The sequence below is a fragment of the Monodon monoceros genome, unplaced genomic scaffold (genome assembly GCF_005190385.1).
Source record: "Monodon monoceros isolate NGI ecotype Baffin Bay Population unplaced genomic scaffold, NGI_Narwhal_1 Super_Scaffold_16, whole genome shotgun sequence".
NCBI lineage: Eukaryota > Metazoa > Chordata > Mammalia > Artiodactyla > Monodontidae > Monodon > Monodon monoceros.
Window position 1 is genome coordinate 15,307,698 of NW_021703772.1, and position 23,942 is coordinate 15,331,639.

Here is a 23,942-nt window from a genome sequence, read left to right on the forward strand (position 1 = left end):
TTCAGCTGTACTCTGGCTCCACAGCCTAAGCTCTCAGTAAAAGACTGGGGTTTGTTTTTTTTGTTTTGGCTGCGTTCTTCGTTGCTGCACGTGGGCTTCCTCTAGTTGTGGCGAGCAGGAGCTACTCTTTGTCGCGGTGCGCGGGCTTCTCATTGCGGTTGCTCCTCTGTTGTGGAGCACGGGCTCTAGGCACACAGGCTTCAGTAGTCGTGGCACGCGGGCTCAGTAGTTGTGGCTTGTGGGCTCTAGAGTTCAGGCTCAGTAGTTGTGGTGCACGGGCTTAGCTGCTTCGCGGCGTGTGGGATCTTCCCGGACCAGGGTTCGAACCCGCGTCCCCTGCATTGGCAGGCGGATTGTTAACCACGGAGCCACCAGGAAAGTCCCAACACACTGGGTTTGACACTTTGCTCTACTACTTACGAAATGTCACCTTAGGTAAATTACCTTTCTAAGCTTTAGTTCCCTCATCTGTAAAATGTGGAGAATAATATCTGTATCACATAAACAGTTAATACATGTAAAGAATATAACAACTGTCTCATAATAAGCACTCAAGTATCAGCTGCTATTATTATTGATTAAATAAAGATTCAAAGGTAAGGAGAAGCTGAAACCATATATACATCCATGAAGTCCCTTATAAAATAGTAAGCAAAAATAATGACGCTTAACACATCTTGTATTTGGAATTGGTACTAGTCAACTGAGCCTCCTTAGCTAGCCAGTCAGTTTTGGGAATTTCTCTCCATGAGCTTTAGTTAGATGATTACAAATTTATGTTTAAGCAAATACATATACTAATATTTTTTTCTCATGTCTAGTACTCCATGCAAAAATTTTAAGTCCTTGGATTTTACAACACAGAACTATTGAATCCCACTCCCTGGATCCCACTCCAGTCCCAAAGGTAGAGAATACATGTGGAACACAACTCAGGACCAACTCTGTTTAACCAATTCAACTTACACAGTCCCTACACACCTAAAGAATATGCTCCTCAACAAGTTTCCCTAACTCTCAGGGGTTTAGGTCCACCCTTAACAACCTCATACCTGGACCCAGCAACACAAAGGGAAGTACTAAGAGGTGGCTCTAGAGTCCATTCATCTATCTCATTATCGTGTGGTCGATCACCAAACAGTTCCCGCCCAGACAAACACACATACACAAGCCCCAGGTTCAGGGTTCTGAATCATTTTGCCTCAAGTTCCTCATCTATGGGAAAGCCTACCCCTACTCTGCTTTCTACTTACCTTCCCAAGACATATACCCTCCCCTCCTCTTATATCCAAAAGAAGTGATAATGAAATTCTCTATACAAAAGTACAGCTTTTTACATTAGAATTTTGTTCAAGGTTGATTCATTGAAGGGGAATGGGGAGAATGGCATGTTAGTCACTATTACATTACCCAAATGGTAGGGCAGAGAAACCAAACTTAGGACACCTACTTACTAGCACTGTTTTGACATTATTAACAATACTTACCAGTAAGTACTAACCAGCCAAGAATTGAATTCCTTGACTATATTAAAACATATATTAAATAGGACTATTTTCCCCTTTAGGACTACTCCTTATTTATTCCAGTGATCTCACACAAAATGGCTAATGAGGGCCAACTATATAAACATTTCAGGAGAACATGAACTATTAAATTATATAATGACATCAGCTTGGCTGGTTGGTACTTGAGGGTCTTTATAATTCCAACTCAATCCAGCTAAGTGCTATATATAGTATCACATGAACCCATACCTAGGATAGTAAACAGATGGCCTAATGTTTTTTTTGGGGGGCCCCACAACGTGCGGCTTGTGGGATCTTAGTTCCCCGACCAGGGATCGACCCTGGGCCCTCCGCAGTGAAAGCACAGAGTCCTAACCACTGGACCACCAAGGAATTCCCCAGATGGCCTAATTTTTAAGTGAAGGTTGATTTAGCTGTATTAACAATTTCCCTTTTGAACTTACCTATTTTCTTCCCTAGAGTAAAATTTAAAATAAAATTAAAGAAAATTCAAAGGCTTAATAGTTCCAAACATATGAAATATGTCAGCAAACTAAATGTGTTTATAATGAGCAAAGTATGCACGTTTGAGAAAAGAAAGCGCTTCAGGTAAGTTTAGCCTTTAGGAATATGAAGAGATTCAAGTGTCTAAATTAAGATTTTCAGGATAATTTAATCTAAGATAATTTTAAAATGCTTCTAGTAAAAAAGAAAAAAATAATAAAACGCTAGAATAATTTTGCAATCTAAATTCTACTGAAAACTATCCAGTCTGACTCTATATCTGTTCTTTCAATTCCAAGGATTTATAAATTGTTCAGTAAGATTCTTTAGATATTTCCTTTTTCACCTCCTTACCCCAAAAGCCCTTATTATCTAAATTTTGGCATATCAGTTAAAATCAAACTTAAGAAAAAGCAAATAACATATATAATTAGACATTATAAGTACACTGTGGATGAATGACCTGTATCACAACATTACATCAACTTCATTATTTATACTATCTGAATGATAGCTAAGAATAAGGTTTAAACATTCAACTACTTCCTTTAGTCAATAGTCTTTTACTTGTATTTTATTCATGATTTTTTCCTTGTTTAATTTACATAAAATATTTTCTTCTTTCCATAAATCCTCAATTATTTTACCATTAATAAAGCTTTATCTAAACAGGTTTCAAAATCAAAGCTACTAAGATAAAGCGTTGTCTTCCCACTCCTCTCCACCACTCTCCGATGTGCTCAGTTTTCTGGCCTCTGCAGTTTTTCCATCAATGTTCAAAAACTAGACTGTGTTTTAAAAACAGAAGGTGTTAAAGAAAGGAATCCACCTTCAATACCTATGAGCAGTATTCGGCCTGACTCTAAGAAACCTTTTCGTGTTACACCAAGGGAGTGGCAAAACCGCTGCTGTCCCCATCTCCTTGCAAACTTATAATCTGCATCATTTTCACTGAAATACAAATGAAAATACTCTGAATAATTTCTCTCTACTGCACGACTAAACGCACAAGTAACACTTTCTGCTACCAGCTGAATGTGGACTACTGGATCAAGTAAGTGATGAAATCCTGAAGGCCATCAAAACTTGTCTACTCTATAAAATATTTAAGTATGAATCACTAGAATCATGGATAGAATTTCCCTTTTTTTAATCAGTATAACTGAACATCAAGAAAAAGAGTAATCAACTTGCTGTGAATCTGTAACATAGATTTAAAACACTACTGAATAGCAATGATAATGAATCTAAATTTATTCACATACAATTCTACTTGTTAATATTCTCTTTTAAATTCTACATGTCATTTTTTGGGGGGACTACTAATAAGTAGCATTAAAATAAAACCCAAATCAAAATCTGCTTCTCCAAATGTCTTAAGGAGTTTTAAATGCTTCAATCTAACAACTACACAAAGGATATGCACACAAGTGAATCAGGTCAATTTTTACATCATATCTTAAGTCACAAAACTTCTGAATATGAGTAGTTCCCAAATGAGAAGAGGTGGAGTTCTAAGTTTTATAATTCAAGACACTGGGTTTCTCAAATAGTCCATGAAATTCTATTTACTTCATAATACAGTTAACCTACATAAAATGATGAATTTCTTTTCCTCTTTTTGGATACCTGATCAAGTCTAGGCAAAATTATGAGAGACAACGTTACCTTTGTCACTCTGCCACAGCACCTTTTTCTCCATGCACTGTTTCCCTCCCCCACCCTAAACAGATGGACTAAACTTCCAAAACCACTTCTTTCTCTACCCCAATCTAGCTGACCCTCAATAAAGGCAACACTAATTGCAGTCATTTATATAAACGCTTTACTCTTTAATAACTGTTGTTCAGTACACAGTAAATTAACTTTGCGATTTTAATTCCAATGTAAATCTAAACTATGTTGATCTATTCTTAGCCAGAAATTTGAAGTTTGGGGTTTCCAAAGAATTTCCCTTTTATGTTCGCTAAAATAAATTTGTAGAGAAAATAACAGTGTTCCAATATATTTAGTCACTTCAAAGCATTCTTCATTTAGCCAAGTATATCGCTCAAGAAGATGCAGGCAAAGAAATGTCTAAAGTAAAACAAAGGCACACCAATGGGCAAGGTATTTGCCTTTCTCCATCATACCTGCTTCATTAAAAGATGGTAACCTTGGATATGCACGTACAAAGTCTAGAAGGACACACTCCAAATTGGTAAGGGGTAACCTCTAGCAAAAGAAACTGGGGACAGGGAAGATTCCTTTTACTTACACACTCTTATACTGTTTACAGTTTTTAGTAATAAACATTCTTCATGTAATTTCTTAAAATCAGTAGAAAATGTAAAATCAGTAAACTCAACAGTTGTGGGCAAAGATTCTGAAATGATCTTCTGAAATAGAAGATAAATGTCAACAATCATGATTCTAAGAGATAAAACGCTTATTGCTCTTATATTTGCAAAGCACTTAAACAACACAGACTCTTCCTTATAACGGTTCTAACCAACTTTACCCTCACTTCTCAGAATGCTAAAAACTTCCTGGACACATGATCCTTAAATTCTTGCCCCAAAATTTCACAAACTCTAATTCACTTCAGAAGTCACAGTAAGTAAAGAATAAAACGATGCTATATTTTACCCCATGACAACTAATTAACAGGAAGATCTTGCTACAGGTTAACAAAAACTCCACTGCTGGACACATGCGGATGCAGTGGGTGCAGGCGCGGGCATACGACGTCTATACTCCATGTGAAGCCAGGTCTTCCGGCACTTGAGGATCCACGGAAAGTGAGTTTTTGAACGCCTACAATGCAATGGCATTCATTTCACTTTCTAAAACTGATAACCAGGTGGTAGAAGATATGCTTGCTCTTCAGGGCACAGTTCATCCGGGTGGCTGACAGAGTCTTGGTGCTCCAGCTGGGTGCCAAGCCTGAGCCTCTGAGTTGGGAGAGCCGAGTTCAGGACACTGGTCCAGCAGAGACCTCCGAGCTCCACATAACATCAAATAGCGAAAGCTCTGCCAGAGATCTCCATCTCGATGCTAAGACCCAGCTCCGCTCAATGACCAGCAAGCCACACTGCTGGACACTCCATGCCAAACAACTAGCAAGACAGGAACACAGCCCCATCCATTAGCACAGAGGCTACCTAAAATGATAATAAGTTCACAGACACCACAAAACACACCACTGGACATGGTCCTGCCTACCAGAAAGACAAGATCCAGTCTCCTCCACCAGAACAAAGGCACCAGTCTCCTCCACCAGGAAGCCTACACAACCCACTGAACCAACCTTACCCATTGGGGACAGACACCAAAAACAACGGGAACTACCAACTTGCAGCCTGCAAAAAGGAGACCCCAAGTGAGGAAAGTTAAGCAAAATGAGAAACAGAGAAATACAAAGCAGATGAAGGAGCAAGGTAAAAACCCACCAGACCAAACAAATGAAGAGGAAATAGGCAGTCTACCTGAAAAAGAATTCAGAGTAATGAGAGTAAAGATGATCCAAGATCTTGCAAATTGAATGGAGAAAATACAAGAAATGTTTAACAAGGACCTAGAAGAACTAAAGAGCAAACAAACAGTGATGAACAACACAATAAATGAAATTAAAAATTCTCTAGAAGGAATCAATAGCAGAATAACTGAGGCAGAAGAATGGATAAGTGACCTGGAAGGTAAAAGAGTGGAAATAACTACCACAGAGCAGAATAAAGAAAAAAGAATGAAATGAATTGAGGACAGTCTCAGAGACCTCTGGGACAATATTAAATGCACCAACATTCGAATTATAGGGATCCCAGAAGAAGAAGAGAAAAAGAAAGGGACTGAGAAAATATTTGAAGAGATTATAGTTGAAAACTTCCCTAACATGAGAAAGGAAATAGTCAATCAAGTCCAAGAAGCACAGAAAGTCCCATACAGGATAAATCCAAGGAGAAACATGCCAAGACCATATTAAATCAAACTATCAAAAATTAAATAGCAAGAAAAAATATTAAAAGCAGCAAGAGAAAAGCAACAAATAACATACAAGGGAATCCCCATAAGGTTAACAGCTGATCTATCAGCAGAAACTCTGCAAGCCAGAAGGGAATGGCAGGACATATGTAAACTGATGAAAGAGAAAAACCTACAACCAAGATCACTCTACCACGCAAGAATCTCATTCAGATTCGACAGAGAAATTAAAACCTTTACAGACAAGCAAAAGCTAAGAGAATTCAGCACCACAAAACCAGCTTTACAACAACTGCTAAAGGAACTTCTCTAGGCAGGAAACACAAGAGAAGGAAAAGACCTACAATAACAAACCCAAACAATTAAGAAAATGGTAAGAGGAACATACATATCAATAATTACCTTAAATGTAAATGGATTAAATGCTCCAACCAAAAGACATAGACTGACTAAATGGATACAAAAACAAGACCATATATATGCTGTCTACAAGAGACCCATAGCAGACTTAGGGACACGTACAGACTGAAAGTGAGGGGATGGAAAAAGATATTCCATGCAAATGGAAATCAAAAGAAAGGTGGAGTAGCAATTCTCATATCAGACAAAATAGACTTTAAAATAAAGACTATTATAAGAGACAAAGAAGGACACTACATAATGATCAAGGGATCAATCCAAGAAGAAGATATAACAATTGTAAATATTTATGCACCCAAATAAGAGCACCACAGTACATAAGGCAAATGCTAACAGCCATAAAAGGGGAAATCGATAGTAACACAATCGTAGCAGGGGACTTTAACACCCCACTTTCACCAATGGACAGGTGATCCAAAATGAAAATAAATAAGGAAACACAAGCTTTAAATGATACATTAAACACGATGGACTTAATTGATATTTATAAGACATTCCATCTAAAAACAACAGAATACAATTTCTTCTCAAGTGCTCATGGAACATTCTCCAGGACAGATCATATCTTGGGTCACAAATCAAGCACTGGTAAATTTAAGAAAACTGAAATCTTATCAAGTATCTTTTCCAACCACAACGCTATGAGACTAGACAACAATTACAGGAAAAAAATCTGTTAAAAAAAAAAAAACACACACATGAAGGCTAAACAATACACTAAATAACCAAGAGATCACTGAAGAAATCAAAGAGAAAATCAAAAAATACCTATAAACAAATGACAATGAAAACACGACGAACCAAAACCTATGGGACGCAGCAAAAGCAGTTCTAAGAAGGAAATTTATAGCAATACAATCCTACCTCAAGAAACAAGAAACATCTCAAATAAACAACCTAACCTTACAGCTAAAGCAATTAGAGAAACAAAAAAACCCCAAAGTTAGCACAAGGAAAGAAATCATAAAGATCAGATCAGAAACAAATGAAAAAGAAACAAAGATAACGATAGCAAAGATCAATAAAACTAAAAGCTGGTTCTTTTGAGAAGATGAACAAAATTGATAAACCGTTAGCCAGACTCATCAAGGAAAAAAGGGAGAAGACTCAAATCAATAGAATTAGAAATGAAAAAGGAGAAGTAACAACTGACACTACAGAAATACAAAGTATCATGAGAGATTACTACAAGCAACTACATGCCAATAAAATGGACAACCTGGCAGAAATGGACAAATTCTTAGAAAAGCACAACCTTCCCAGACTGAACCAGGAAGAAATAGAAAATATGAAAAGACCAGTCACAAACACTGAAACTGAGACTGTGATTAAAGATCTTCCAACAAACAAAAGCCCAGGACCAGATGACTTCATAGGCAAATTCAATCAAACATTTAGAGAAGAGCTAACATCTATCCTTCTCAAACTCTTCCAAAATATAACAGAGGGAGGAACACTCCCAAACTCATTCTACGAGGCCACCATCACCCTGATACCCAAACCAGACAAATGTCACAAAAAAAGAAAACTACAGACCAATATCACTGATGAACATAGATGCAAAAATCCTCAACAAAATACTAGCACACAGAATCCAACAGCACATTAAGAGGATCGTACACCATGATCAAGAGGGGTTTATCCCAGGAATGCAAGGATTCTTCAATATGCGCAAATCAATCAGTGTGATAAACCATATTAACAAATTGAAGGAGAAAACCCATACGATCATCTCAGTAGATGCAGAAAAGGCTTTTAACAAAATTCAACACCCATTTATGATAAAAACTCTCCAGAAAGTAGGCAAAGAGGGAACTTACCTCAACATAATAAAGGCCATATATGACAAACCCACAGCCAACATTGTTCTCAATGGTGAAAAACTGACACCATTTCCACTAAGATCAAGAACAGGACAAGGTTACCCGCTCTCACCACTCTTATTCAACACAGTTTTGGAAGTTTTAGCCACAGCAATCAAAGAAGAAAAAGAAATAAGAGGAATCCAAATCAGAAAAGAAGAAGTAAAGCTGTCACTGTTTGCAGATGACATGATACTACACACAGAGAATCCCAAAGATGCTACCAGAAAACTACTAGAGCTAATCAATGAATTTGGTAAAGTAGCAGCATAAAAAATTAATGCACAGAAATCTCTTGCATTCCTATGCACTAATGATGAAAAATCTGAAACAGAAATTAAGGAAACACTCCCATTTACCACTGCAACAAAAAGAATAAAATACCTAAGAATAAGCCTACCTAAGGAGACAAAAGACCTGTATGCAGAACACTATAAGACACTGATAAAAGAAATTAAAGATGATACAAACAGGTGGAGAGATATACCACGTTCTTGGATTGGAAGAATCAACATTGTGAAAATGACTCTACTACCCAAAGCAATCTACAGATTCAATGCAATCCCTATCAAACTACCACTGGCATTTTTCACAGAATTAGAACAAAAAATTTCACAATTTGTATGGAAACACAAAAGACCCCGAATAGCCAAAGCAATCTTGAGAAAGAAAAACGGAGCTGGAAGAATCAGGCTCCCTGACTTCAGACTATACTACAAAGCTACAGTAATCAAGATAGTATGGTACTGGCACAAAAACAGAAATACTGATCAATGGACCAGGACAGAAAGCCCAGAAATAAACCCACGCACATATGGTTACCTTATCTTTGATAAAGGAGGCAGGAATACACAGTGGAGAAAAAACAGCCTCTTCAATAAGTAGTGCTTGGAAAACTGGACAGCTACATGTAAAAGAATAAAATTAGAACACTCCCTAACTCCATACACAAAAATAAACTCAAAATGATTAAAGACCTAAATGTAATGCCAGACACTATAAAAGTCTTAGAGGAAAACATAGGCAGAACACTCTATGACATAAACCACAGCAAGATCCTTTTGACCCACCTCCTAGAGAAATGGAAATAAAAACAAAAGTAAACAAATGGGACCTAATGAAACTTAAAAGCTTTTGCACAGCAAAGGAAACCATAAACAAGACCAAAAGACAACCCTCAGAATGGGAGAAAATATTTTCAAATGAAGCAGCTGACAAAGGATTAATCTCAAAAATTTATAAGCAGCTCATGCAGCTCAATAACAAAAAAACAAACAACCCAATCCAAAAATGGGCAGAAGACCTAAACAGACATTTCTCCAAAGAAGATATACAGATTGCCAACAAACACATGAAAGAGTGCTCAACTTCATTAATCATTAGAGAAATGCAAATCAAAACTACAATGAGATATCTCACACCAGTCAGAATGGCCATCATCAAAAAATCTAGAAACAATAAATTCTGGAGAGGGTGTGGAGAAAAGGGAACCCTCTTGCACTGTTGGTGGGAATGTAAATTGATACAGCCACTATGGAGAACAGTATGGAAGTTCCTTAAAAAACTAAAAATAGAGCTACCATATGACCCAGCAATCCCACTACTGGGCATATACCATGAGAAAACCATAATTCAAAAAGAGTCATGCACCACAATGTTCACTGCAGCTCTATTTACAATAGCCAGGACATGGAAGCAACCTAAGTGTCCATCGACAGATGAATGGATAAAGAAGATGCGGCACATATATACAATGGAATATTACTCAGCCATGAACAGAAACGAAATTGAGTTATCTGTACTGAGGTGGATGGACCTAGAGACTAGAGTGGCATGGCCATATATACACTACCAAACGTAAAACAGATAGCTAGTGCGAAGCAGCCACATAGCACAAGGAGATCAGCTAGATGCTTTGTGTCCACCTAGAGGGGTAGGATAGGGAGGATGGGAGGGAGATGCAAGAGGGAGAAGATATAGGGATATTGTTTATGTACAGCTGATTCACTTTGTTCTACAGCAGAAACTAACACACCATTGTAAAACAGTTATACTCCAATAAAGATGTTAAAAAACAAACAAAAAACAACAACAAAAAATCCACTGTTTTACTGGCCTTCAACCTACAATTTCTGTTAAAATGTCCAGTTTGAAATTTTAAATAAAACACAAATTTCAAAGGACCATCACGTGTTGACATGGTGCTACCAGTCTAATTAGTGCTAAACTTTGCCAAATAAAGAGGATACTGAGGTTCAAACTTTTGCAGAGATGCTTAGTGATATTCAAATTGAGGAAAGGAAGGTTAAATATCAATAATATTGCTGAATAACATGGCTCAATGTTCCAATGGGCTTACATGGAATTAAAATTAGTGTAAAAGCTACTTTCTCATAACTTTCGTAATTCTACAATCACAAAATGGAGAGAAAATAATTTTTTCTTTGACAGTTTACCCACACTTGGTTTTAACTTAATACATTTTACACCTAATAATAGAAACTTTGTAGTTAAATAAAATTAAACATTTTACCAGTTGACAATGGTAGGAGGTACTAGTGCCTTCAAATATGTGCTTTTGTTTCAATACCTGTCAAAACAAACACATGAAGGCAAGCATTACTACTCCTCATCTGGTTAATCATAGAGCCAAATATCAACCTTTTCCTGGAGATATCTCTATCTCCAAACCTCACGGGAAAATTTCTGTTGAGTTTTTCTGGAAACATCATCTATTATACTAGCAAATGACATTTTATCATGTAAACTTTTACCAAAAAATCATGTTGTATATACCACAACACACCTATTAGTATAACCAAAATCCAAAATACTAACATCACTAAATGCTACAAGAATGCAGAGCAACAGGAACTCTCATTCACTGCTGGTGGGAATGCAGAATGGTACAGCCACTTTGGATGACAGTTTAGCAGTTTCTTACAAAACTAAACATACTCTTACCGTATGATCCGGCAACTGATCTCCTTGGTATTTACTCAAATGAGTTGAAAATGTATGTCTAGACAAAAAAGCTGCACACAACTGTTTATAGCAGCTTTATTTGTAAATGCCAAAATTTGGAAGTAACCAAGATGTCCTTCAGCAAGTGAATGTGTAACTGCTACATCCAGGCAATGGAATGTTATTCAGCACTAAAAAGAAATGAGCCATTAAGCCATGAAAAGATAGAGGAAACTCAAATGGAGATTACTAAGTGAAAGAAGTCAATCTGAAAGGTTACATACTATATGATTCCAACTATATGACATTCTGGATAAGGCAAAGCTACGGAGACAGGATTGGGACTACTGAGACAGCAAAATGTTGCCTAGGGTTAAGGAGAAAGAAGGGATGAACACGCAGAGAGGATTTTCAGAGCAGTGGAACTACTCTGTACGATACTATAATGGTAGATATACGACATTACATATTTGTCAAAATCCATGGAACGTACAACACCAAGAGTGACCTCTAATGTAAACTGAGGACTGTGCGTGATAACAATGCGTCAATGTAGGTTCATCGATTGTAATAAATGTACCATTCTGGTGCAGGACGCTGAAACCGGGGGAGGCTGTGCATATGGGAGAACAGGGGATACATGGGAAATCTCACTACCTTCTGCTCAATTTTGTTGTGAACTTGAAACTACTCAAAAAATAAAGTCTACCTTTTTAAAAAAGGTATATCCAAAACTTTTATAAAGTATGTTGAGTTTTTTCACTCACTGTTATGATGGTCAAGGAGAATTAGTTAAGTTTTATAATAGTATTTCACTGTATATACCATACTTTTGTATATCATCTCAATGATTTTCTCAATCACTTTCAAAGCAGATAGGTTAGGAATCACTACAGTTACTTAAAAAAATATATTAACATCAGCCCAAACTCACAGAGCTAGTAAGTAATGGTTAAGTATTTTGAGTCAAAATTCAGCACACCACTGCCTCACTATTAATTTCCTCATTCGCTACAAGGCAGCCAGATGTACTTTAAAAGGGACAGGCGTTAAAACCAGATATATGTGGGTCCAAAATCCCGGCTCTGTTTTTTAATAGCTATGATTCTAGACACATTCATTCATTTCTTCATTCATCTATCCATCTGTCCATGGGGAGTGAGGGGGGCATCTTATCAATTTACTTATTTCTTGTGCCAGTTTACTCATTATGTAAGTGAGGACAGCAACAACATATATGAACAATACATATCCATATTTGTCGAATTTCTATAAATAGAAGGCAACGCAATAGAAAAAATGGGCTATGTACATTCAGAGAAAAAATCCAAACGCCTATTAACTTTGAAAAAACAGGTCAACATCGCTAGTTATCCAGGAAATGCAAATTAAAACAATATAATTTTCCCCTATCAGATTTCTTTTAATGAAAAAAAAATCACAAGTATTGGCAAGGATATAGGAAACAAGATTGCTCTTGGCATTATTAGGGGAAGTGCAGCCGCTTTGGAGAGCAATTTGGCAGCAAAAGCTAAAAATGTAAATTCCTATGACTTAGTGAATCCCTTCTGAGTAATTTGCCCTGGAGAAGGTTTGACACAGGTGCATGCTTACTTTACCTTGTTTTTTTTTCTAATATGACAAGTCCTAGTATTCAATTGACCCTCAATAACTGTTGAATCTCTTCAACAAAGATTTAATGATCCATTCATTTTTGGCCAAGGAGGCAAGAAGAGAAGAAACTGCAGGCAGTAATAGTATTTGGAAAAGCAGAGGTATTCAAGAAAAGGGCAATTTAAGAAAACTCTGAGTATTTGTTGTAGGCTGATTAACGACCTCAAAGGTATCAGGTCCTAATCCCTGGAACCTGTAAATGTTACCTTATTTGGAAAATGGGTCTTTGCAGGTGTTGTTAAATTAAGGCTTTTGAGATGGGGAGACAATCGTCGATTACCCAGTGGGCCCTAAATGCCATCACAAGTGTCCCTGTAAGAAAGAAGCACTAGATTTGACATACACAGTGAAGATGAAGCAAAGAGATTTGAAGACGCTGGCCTAGAAGCCTCGAGTGGAGCAACGGACTGCAGCAGTCCCAGAAGCTGAAGAGGCTAGAAGAGCTAGAAGAGGCGGGCACAGCTTCTTCTCTAGAAGGAGGGAGCTCAGCCCTGGCAACACCTTGATTTCAGCCCAGTAATGCTGATTCAAACTTTTAGCTTCTATTAACTATGAGAATAAATTCCTGTTGTTTTAAGCCACCAAGTTTGTGGCATGACAGCAGCTCTAGAAAACACTGTACCTCACTGCCACTGCCCTGTGTGCCACGCTAAGTGGTTTAGACATTATCCAGATCTCTGAAGACCCATTCAGATTTTTATGCAAGTGAATGGGATAATCAGATCTGTTTCATACTGTTAAATCTAGTGCCAATGTTTAGAATGTATTGATGGAAAAAAACTAGAAACAGGAAGATGTATCAGAACCAAAAATCCAGACAGAAGATAAAGCTCTAGATCACCAGATATTTGAGGGAAAAAAATCACAGTGAGAGATGAAAACAAAAAGTGTGTGTGAGGGTGGTATGAAATGGAGATAGACAATGTAGGAAACACTTTAAATATGCGTATGTAATTAATATTCTCAAAGGGATAAAAGAGACCATCTTGTTGATGAAACAAGAATAGTATGGTATACAGAAGGACTGAAAATAAGAAAAAGCTCTTGGAAGTTAATAACACCTGAAAATAAAAGTCAATAGATGTATTAGAAAATGAGGTTGGGAGTATTTTCCCAGAAAGGAAAGCAAAAGCAATGAAGTAGAGAACAGGAGGTTAAAAAGTTTTTGTTTTTCTAATTGGGTGTCAAATTAATCCCAAAGACCAAGTTCCACTAAAAGGAGTTTTAGAAAGAAAGAACAAAGAGAATGAAGAGGTAAAAATTACTGAAGTATTCTGCGATAAGATATCGCAGAGCTGATGAACACTAGTCTTCAAATTGAAAGGGCCTGCTGAGTACTGAGCGGATGAATGGGGGGGAAAAAATTAACTAACTCTCAACACAGCCTTGTGAATTCTCAGAGCACCAGGTATAAGAATACCCTAAAAGCTTCCAAAAAACAAAAACCAGGTCACTTACAAATAAGGTGGGTCTATAATTAATCAACAAAGAAGGATATTTTGGGGAATAAAAGCATGTACTAGTGTAAGATAAATTTGAAGGTATTCCAGACAAACCAGGATGTATAGCCACCCTTCCTATAAAGGAATAAGAATCATACCGGCAGCAGATATCTCCACAGTACTGGACACTAGAAGGCTATGAACAATGCCTTCAGACTTTTTTTTTGCGGTACGCGGGCCTCTCACTGTTGTGACCTCTCCCGGTGCGGAGCACAGGCTCCGGACGCACAGGCTCAGCAGCCATGGCTCACGGGCCCAGCCGCTCCGCGGCATGTGGGATCCTCCCGGACCGGGGCACGAACCCGTGTCCCCGGCAGGGGAACTCTCAACCACTGCGCCACCAGGGAAGCCCTGCCTTACAGACTTTTGAGGGAAATTTTAATCCAGAACTCTACTCCCGTCTACATTCCTGATCAACTGCAGGTAGAATAAAGACATTTCCAGACACGCACGGACTCAGAAAATTTAATTCCACAAACACACTCTGCCAAGAAATTACTTTAAAAAGTCTTCCACCGTGTGCGTACACTCTTTTGATAAAAGTTAGAGATAATTTTTAAGCCAGAATTGGTCTAAGTTTTGTAATCTACTTCATAAGAGCTATATCCCACAGCTTAAGTAAGGGGTCAGTCCCACAAGACTGTTCCCCACTTGGTAGTTACAAGTTTCCAGCCAGCTATAAATAGGGATTCCCACAAACCCCTCCTCAGGTTCAATAACTTACTAGGATGGCTCAAAGAACTCAGGAACACTCTTCACTTACGTTTTCCAGTTCATTATAAAGCATACAACTCAGAAACAGACAAACGGAAGAGATGCACAGGGCAAGGGATGGGGAGGAAGGTATGCAGCAGAGCTTCCAAACCCTCTCCAGGTGTGCCGCCTCCCCAGCACCTGGACAGAAATGCTCACCGTCCCGGAAGCTTACTGAATATCCCCTTGTTCAAGAGTTTTTATAAAGCTCAGTCTCCAGCCCCCTCACTCCTTGCAGGAGGTCGGTGAGTAGGGCTGAAAGTTCAAACCTCTAATCACTTGGTCTTTCTGGTGACCAGCTCCATCCTGAGATGCTCTAGGGACTCCATCCTAAGTCACTTCATTAGCGTAAACTAGGGTGTGATCCAAAGGAGCTTTTACGAATAAAAGGTACTCCTAACAATCAGGAAATTCCAAGGGTCTCAGGAGCTCTGTGCCAAGAGTGGGGACAAAAACCTTATATACCTCTTGTATTATACTACAGAACTCTATTATTATCATTATTTATATTAACAGTTTAAGTGGGACAGAAAGGTGTAATCATGTCAGTATATGTTTTTTTTAAGTATTTAAGAAAAATAAATATTATTAACTTTTGCCAAAACAGCTAATTTCTCCCTCCCCCAACCCCTACCTCTGGCCAGCTACCAATCTGTTCTCTGTATCTATGACCTTAGCTTTTGTTTGTTTGTTTGTTTGAAGATTCCACATAAAAGAGAAATCACATGGTGTCTATCTTTCTCTGAGTTATTTCACTTGGTATAATGCCCTCAAGGTCCATCCATTTTGTCAAAAATGGCAGGATTTCATTCTTTTTAATACCTACTATTCCACTGTGTATATATACGTCTTCTTTATCCATTCCTCCACTGATGGACACCTTAAGTTGTTTCCGTATCTTGGCTATTATAAATAGTGCTGCAGTGAACATGGGGATGCACATATCTTTTTGAATTAGTGTTTTCATTTTCTTCAGATAAATATCCAGGAGTGGAACTGCTGAATTGTATGTTAGTTCTATTCTCAATGTTTTGAGGAACTTCCATACTGTTTTCCATACTGGATGCACTGATTTACATCCCCATCAATAGTGCACAAGGGTTCCCTTTTCTCCACATCCTTGTCAACACTGTTATTTCTTGTCTATTTGATAACTGTCATTCTAGCAGGTATGAGGAGATCTCTCATTGTGGTTTTGATTTGCAATTCCCTGATGAATGATGATGTAGAGCATTTTTTTCACTCATCAGTTGGCCATCTGTATGTCTTTGGAAAAATATCTACTTGGATCTTCTGTCTATTTTTCAATCGGTTTTTGTGGTTGTGTTGTTTTTTGTTTTGTTTTGTTTCTGCTGTTCAGTTGTATCAGTTCTTTATATATTCTGGATATTAGCCCCTTATCTGATAGATGATTTGCAAATATTTTCTCCCATTAAGTAGGCTGCCTTTTTTGTTGATGTTTCCCTTGCTGTGCAAAAGTTTTTTAGTTTAATGTAGTCCCACCTGTTTATTTTTGCTTTTGGTGGCAGATTCAAAAAATTATCACCAAGACCTGTCAAGGAGTTTACCACCTATGTTTTCTTCTAGGAGCTTTATGGCTTCAGGTCTTACACTCAAGTCTCTAATCCATTTTGAGTTAATTTTTGTTTACGGTATAAGATAGCGGGTCCAGTTTTATTCTTTTGCATGTGGCTGCTCAATTTCCCCATCACCGTCAATTATTAAAAGGAACTTCTTACTCAGAAACAAAAGAAAATTTCAACTTAATAAAAGCATATCAGAAACCAATAGCAAACATCAGACTCAAATTTCCATTAAAGTCAGGAATTAAGACAAGGAGGCCAGTTGTGACTATAATTATTTAACACTGTTAAAAAGGCTCTAGCCCTGTAGTCATTAGCCACATGGAGCTACTTAACACTTGAAGTGTGGCTTGTCCAAACTGAGATGTGCTCTAAATGTAAAATACACATGGACTTGCAAAGACTTAGTATGAAGAAAATGTAAAACATCTCATTAATCATTTTTATATTGATTATACGTTGAATATACTGGATTAAATAAAATATATTAAAGTTACCTGTTTCTTCTTTACTTAAGATACCTACTAGAAATGTAAACTACTACAGATATGGTTCACATTTGTGGCTCTAATTGCATTTCTTATGGACAGCACTGCAGTCTAGACAATGCAATGATGAAAAAAAGAAATGAGGAATAGGAATACTGGAAAAGGAGAGACACAATAATCACTGTTGGCAGATAATTAATGTCTGACAAGAAAATCCAAAAGAATCATCTGAAAATTATCCAACCAGAGAGAAAGTTCATTAAGATATCTGGATACTAGGTAGACAACAAAAACCAATCATTTTCCTATACAGTAGTAATAACCAGTTAGAAAATAAAAAGGGAAAAGATTTTATATGTGTGTGTGTGTGTGTGTGTGTGTGTGTGTGTATATATATATATATAATACTACTGATAGACACTAAAAGACTTGCATACATGGAAAGACAGACTAGGTCCCAGGTAGAAAGGATAACTGTAACTCCACCAAAATTAACCTATAAACCAAATACAATCCCAATCAAAATCCTATTAGGACTTTGTCAATTTTGTATGGTTAGTTGATGTACTAGTTCCAAGGTTTATCTAGAAGAAACATTTTAAGATTAACTAAGAAAATTTGAAAACAAGAATACTTAGCCCATACCAGCCTATTAGATGCCAAAACTCACACTAACTGTTCTGGTACAGAATTGTAAAAACTAGAAATAGTCACGGGACATTTACACTTAATGATGGTGGCGTTTCAGATCAATGAGTGAAGGATAGATTATTCAATAAATTAAACAGCATCAAAGTAAAACCAGAATTGAGCCAATGGCTGAATGTGAGTCCTAGAAAGATGAGGAACACATCCCTGAAACAATCAGCCTAGCAATACCTCTCTTCCACAGCTCCCATGTCCCAAAAAGGATCTGTTCCTACGTCTTTTTTCTCATTATAAAACCATCTCCAGTGCTATCACGGTAGCCTACACAGCCCACACTGCCTGGCCTACAGCTCTGTTGGGAAGAGAAGCACTGGTTTCGTTTGAACTACGCCACTTCACGCCCATCTCTACCCCAGCTGACTATGGCAAACACAGGCATCCACAGGGATCCAGGAGCCTATGACCAGTGAGTCCTGTAACGAAAGCACTGATGTGTTGGTTCACTAATATTCTCTCTAGAACCCGGAACTGGGATTGAATTAAAAGAATTTGATAGAATTAAAAGAAACTGAAAGGCCTGCCAAAGTAAACTCATTCTCTAAGATTCAGCTGAAGCCTCCATGTGAAGGCCTCCCTGGTCCCACAGACAAGAGCTAACTCAATCCCTCTGTGCCCCATTTCCACCCTCCACTCCTGCCTGACACACAGAGGCATGAAGGGGCAGAGAATAAGGAATCACAAGTAGCTTGAGATAGTTGGAACACAGGAAATTGAGGGAAGGTAGAAATGAAAATGGAATAGAGGAATATGTTGCAGAGACAGGTTTTAATAAGCAAGGCACTTGACCAAATTTGTTTTTTCAGAATGACTACTTGGGTCAACAAACAGAACAAACCACAAAAGATTCCCGGTATGTAGTTATTACAATAGCCCAAGCAAAGGATGATGAGGTCCAGGGTTTAGGGCAGTAGATACAGAAGTAGGAGGACCAACTGGAGAGACTTTTCTGAGGTAAAACCAATAGGATGTGGTGAGATGTGAAGATTAATCTTTGAAGATTAAAGTCAACACTTCTGGAATATTGGATGACTTGCAATAGATATGAGGAATACAGGAAGAAGAACAGATACATATGAGTACGTGAGTACAGAGTAGGATATTAAGTCTGTGGAAATGGCCAGAAAAGATAGTCACAATATTGTCAGAAATACAAGACTGGGGCTCCAGACAGAACTGAAGATGTAGATTTTAGAATCATCACTGACTCTAACCATATTAGAGTTGAAACCATGGAATCCCTCAAAAATAGTATACTCAGTTATAAGATAACAGGATTAAAGACAGTTATTATAAAAGCCAGCTAGAAGGGTAAAGAAACCAAGAGCATGTCCTAGAAGCCGAAGGCAGACATAAGGGTCAATGAGGGCATGGTCAGGAGTGTCAAAGGCTACAAGTGGTTATGATATTAAAGTACAACAAGCAGCTGGCCTGGCCCGAGACAATCCATCATACTTTCTTGCTTTCTTTATCACATAATTTTTAAATTATATCTATACCTATTACTCAACCAGTGAGCTACTCAAATGCATATCAAAAGCAAGTCTACTCTTTCAGAATTCCTGAGCTCCCACTAAATAAGTGTACACTGGTCATTTTGATGTCAGGTTTTTGGCCTTCCAAAATTTTTCTGGTATTATGCTCAAATCTTTCAACTCAATTTAATAAACATTTACTGAGTATCTCATGTTCACTGTTGTGCTAGGTGACAGGGATGCAAAGATGGATTCTAACAACAAATATAAGTATCTTCTATGTGCTGGGCACTGGATGTGCATCAGTAAATAACAAGTATCCCCGTCCTCAGAGATACTTACTTTCTACGTTAAACAGCTACTCTCCCTTAAAGGAGCCCAAAAGAAACACATTATGTTTTAGACTTATCTAAAAAGAAAAGATAGCAAATACATTTATTTCATAAAGCAATTTGAAATTGAGAGCATGAAACACAAAACTGTAATTAATCACCTATAGTTAACAAGCCTGTCCTCTGGCATCATACAATATAAACAAACATTAAGTTAGACATACACAGAGCCAGCTCTCAGTTATCTGTGGGTAAACTACCCATGCATATCAAGAGCAATTCCCTAACACTGACTCACTTTTCTGGGTTATGTCCCACCCAAATTTCTACCATGTAATCTTCTAACACTGAGATAATGTAAGAATATACAGTTTAAAACTTTCACAAAGTAACTCAAATCATTACCCATGCCAGATTTACTATGTCTACCATTTTTCAAATGAACTTGCAGAGACATGCTCCCTAAATCTGATACCCTTCATTTCCCAGAGCCAAATAACCCAAGTTCTTCAACCCCATCCCCAATTCATCTATATATAATGCTGCCCCCAAACTAATAAGCCTCCAAGCATGGGCCTAGCTTTTATCTACTAGCTCATGGTCTCTAAACTTTAAGGATCACAACAAGCCCCTTTTGGTAAAACTGCTGGCATTCCAAACATGTGTACCTTTAACATTGTACATATGTGTTATTGTTCTAGCATACTATAAACACCACAAATCATGCATAAAATATGGACATTTTTTTTTTAATTCTAACGTTTTCTTCCAGCACTGCAGAGATGACTTGCATGCACACCCCAGAGCACAGGTAACACTGCAAGACAGAGACCATCCTTATCTTAAAGAAATTGATGCTTGGAGGTAATCTGCTGTGGTTGCAAAACTAAAATGAGGTGGAGTCAGGTTTGGGAATTCAAGTGCCAATGTGGTCGTAAAGCTCAAGCCCTGCATCACTCCCCTCTATCACGCCAATCTCACTCCTTATACTTGGGGTCCCATGAGCTCCCCTCTCTGACCTCACACCTCACTCCCAACCAGCTACTACCTCTCACAACCCTCCCACCTCAAGATGTTGGAGAAAACAGGTATTCTTTTTATGCCTCAGAAAGTGATTCACAAATAAACATTTTGAATTTCTAAGGAGACTACTATGCAGGAGAGTCTAAACAGGCATCAGGTTAGAAGTCAGGCCTAGTTTCAGAGTCAATGATGAATACAAATTCCTAGACTCTAACACACTAGCAATGTGGAAAGTTTCAGTACGAAAGGAAAATGACTTACGGAAGTATTGTGAATATGTAACAAATAATAATTCCGTGTATTATGGTCCATGTGGTATAATTGCAATTAATGTCAAGTACAGTGCTAAGATTAATTCATTCTGGTTCATTCTGGTTTTCCATGGAACTAAAATAAACTCCGTACTTCATTTTAGAAAGAACTCGACTACCCCAAGCTTCCCCCAAACAGGAGGTAATAAGTTCAGAGATCAAGTCAGTTTCCAAAGAGAAGAGAAAGATTTCTGATTGTTTTAATGTTACAGTAAAAAAAAAAAAAAGCCAAAGTCAGGGTCCAGAATGAGGATCACTTCAATCCTGATGAAAGTAAAATAAGTAAAAAATAAGAAACTTCTCTGGTTGAAGTAGGAACTTTTCATAATTCTGGCCAAAGTGATAACCGGGTATTTTATAACCTAGAAACAGCAATGCAGAAAAATGAACTGTTTTATGCCTACAATACCAATTTAGAAGACAACATTCTAAAGGTTACACCTATGCAGCAGCCAGTGCAGTTAGTATCTAATAAAATCCATACAAATACCCCAGTGAATTACAAGTAATAAACACACACAGAGGGGGAAACACACAAAGCTAACTGATAAAGTTTCAAAGAAGCCTAAGAAAGAAATGTGGCAGAAATAGAAAAAGTCCTAAACCAAGAAAAAGGAAGAGGTGGAAAGAGAGGTAAAAGAAAAAGAGCACTGATGGAGAAGCAGCTCACAACAGTGTTGAGCAAGGTTTACAGACAAGGAAACTGAGCTCCACAAAGGCTAAACGGCATGGGCAGTGCCACACTGACAGTCAAGCAGCAGGGTTAGAAACAACTCGGGCCAGACCCTGAACGCTCCTCCTGTAACAACTCAGAGCCCACATGGTTCTCTTCACTTGCTGGCTGCCCAGTGTCCCTTCCTATTCCTACTACCTTTCATTCATTCAACAATTACAGCTGACCCTTGAACGCGGGGTTTAGGGGCGCCAACCTTCCATACAGTCAAAAATCCGGATATAATTTTATAGTCAGTCCTCTATACCCACAGTTCCACATCCAGGGATTCAACCAACTTTGGATTGTGTAGTGCTGTAGTACACATTTAGTGGGGGGGGGGGGAATCCACAAGTAAGTGGACCCGCACAGTTCAAACCCATGTTGTTCAGGGGTCAACTGTACTTCCTGAGTTGAAGGAATCAATAAATAAATGAGTCTTAGGCAAGGTCTTTAATTGTCTCTGTCCTCCAAATCTCTGGTGTTTTTGCTTCTCCGCAGGGATGTGACTTATCCTCACAGCTTCTCTAGTCCCCCGGAACAGGTGATTTCTCAATTTTATTTGTCAACCTTGCTCTTCCCCAACTGCCCTGGACATCCCCATTTGAGTTCCTCTACCTCAAACTCAACTATTTTTTCAAATCCAATCTTGCTCAGCTGACTCTTGGCTACCCTGGCCAACATGACCTCTCTGACCTCTGTACTGCTCACTCAACATTAACCACATCTTTTATGTATCTTGAACACTCTCATCCTTAAGGAATTAGTATTCCTTAGTCCCCTTTAAGTGATGTATGCTTTTTACTTACATGATGGGTTTGGTCACATGCTGGACTCAGAATACCTTGTTACTTCTTACCAAAAAACTGCTTCTGAACAACAGAAAAAATCAAAATGCAACAAAAACAAGAAACAAAGAGGCACAAGGAAACTTTTGGAGGTGATCAATATGCCTATTACCTTGACTGTGGTGATGGCTGCACAGGTGTATGCATGTCCAAACTCAAACTGTATACATTAAATATGTGCAGATTTTTATATATCAATGAAAGGACAGAGAAAGGAGGAAAGAGAAAAAAAGGAAGAATAGAGAAGAAAGAAAAGAGGAAAAAAGAGAAGACAGAGGGAGGCAGAGAAATAACTAACAACTAACATATGGGTCAACCATGTACCCTAAACTACTACCTGTCATCTCCCTCAATCCTTGTGATAGCCCTGCAAAGTAAGAACATCTTTATGTTACAGAAATTGAAATGGAAGGCTGAGAAAGGTTAAGGAATCAGATCAGATTTACACAGCAAGTTTTACCCACATATATGGCAATGATTCCTTCGCCACTCAACACAAAGTTGATGACCTAAAACAGTATATTTAGAAATGCTACCTGAACCATTATCGAGGTCATATTCAAAAGATGTTTAAAACTAATACGGAGATTCTGAAGTTACCCGACTGAGAAGTACACCATGTCAACCTACTTTCAAGGTGCTTTATATACACTTCCAGAAAACTAAAGCACAAGGTAAATCCTAAATTACTGACGTTAAAATATAACAAAATCTACTTAACGTCCCTCAGTTTACAGTTTACTATTTACAATATCTCTTCCCGATCTCCATTAACCAGAGGTTACAATACATTAGACATTTCCTTGAAGTGTATTTGTCTATGTAAGGATGACGCTGCTTCAAAAGGTAAGGCAATAACAAAAAGTGAGTGGATGAACTTAGAAAATACTGTATATTCTAAAAATAAATAAAATTAAAATAGTTAATATTTACTGAGTGCTATGTGCCAGGAACTTATCTCATATAAATCCTGACAATATATAGATTTTCTTATTATCCGTTTTTTACAGAAGAAATTGAGGCACAGAGAGGTTAAATAAGCTGCCCAAGATCACACAACTAGTAAGTCAGAATTCAATTCCAAGAAAACGTAACTCCAAGTCCATGTCCCTACCCACCAAAATTACAATGGAAAAAGGCACATTTTAGAGGAAAATTCTTAAACAGGCACTCAAATACAGAATTGGCTAAATCAAAAGTAGATTTATAAAAATTTCCCAAAAGGAAGGACACATGTGAATTATCCCTACAGTCATTTATGGAATTTAAAATGAAACAATATTAGATACGTATCTGCAAAATTATCTACTAAGAACAA

The 23,942-nt window shown here is 37.8% G+C and overlaps 1 protein-coding gene across 2 annotated transcripts in view; it reads right to left on the reverse strand.

Annotated features, from left to right (window-relative positions):
* The window catches only part of ACSL3 (acyl-CoA synthetase long chain family member 3), an 82,230-nt gene that overhangs the window by 50,031 nt on the left and 8,257 nt on the right, over positions 1-23,942 (reverse strand). The window contains exon 1 of one of the 2 annotated variants that reach the window (XM_029225210.1): positions 10,788-10,844. The exons of the other annotated variant lie outside the window; for it this stretch is intronic. The gene's annotated coding sequence lies outside the window, so the exon portion shown is untranslated. Of the gene's footprint in view, positions 1-10,787; positions 10,845-23,942 lie in introns of those variants that run through there. 2 annotated transcript variants of the gene reach the window in all.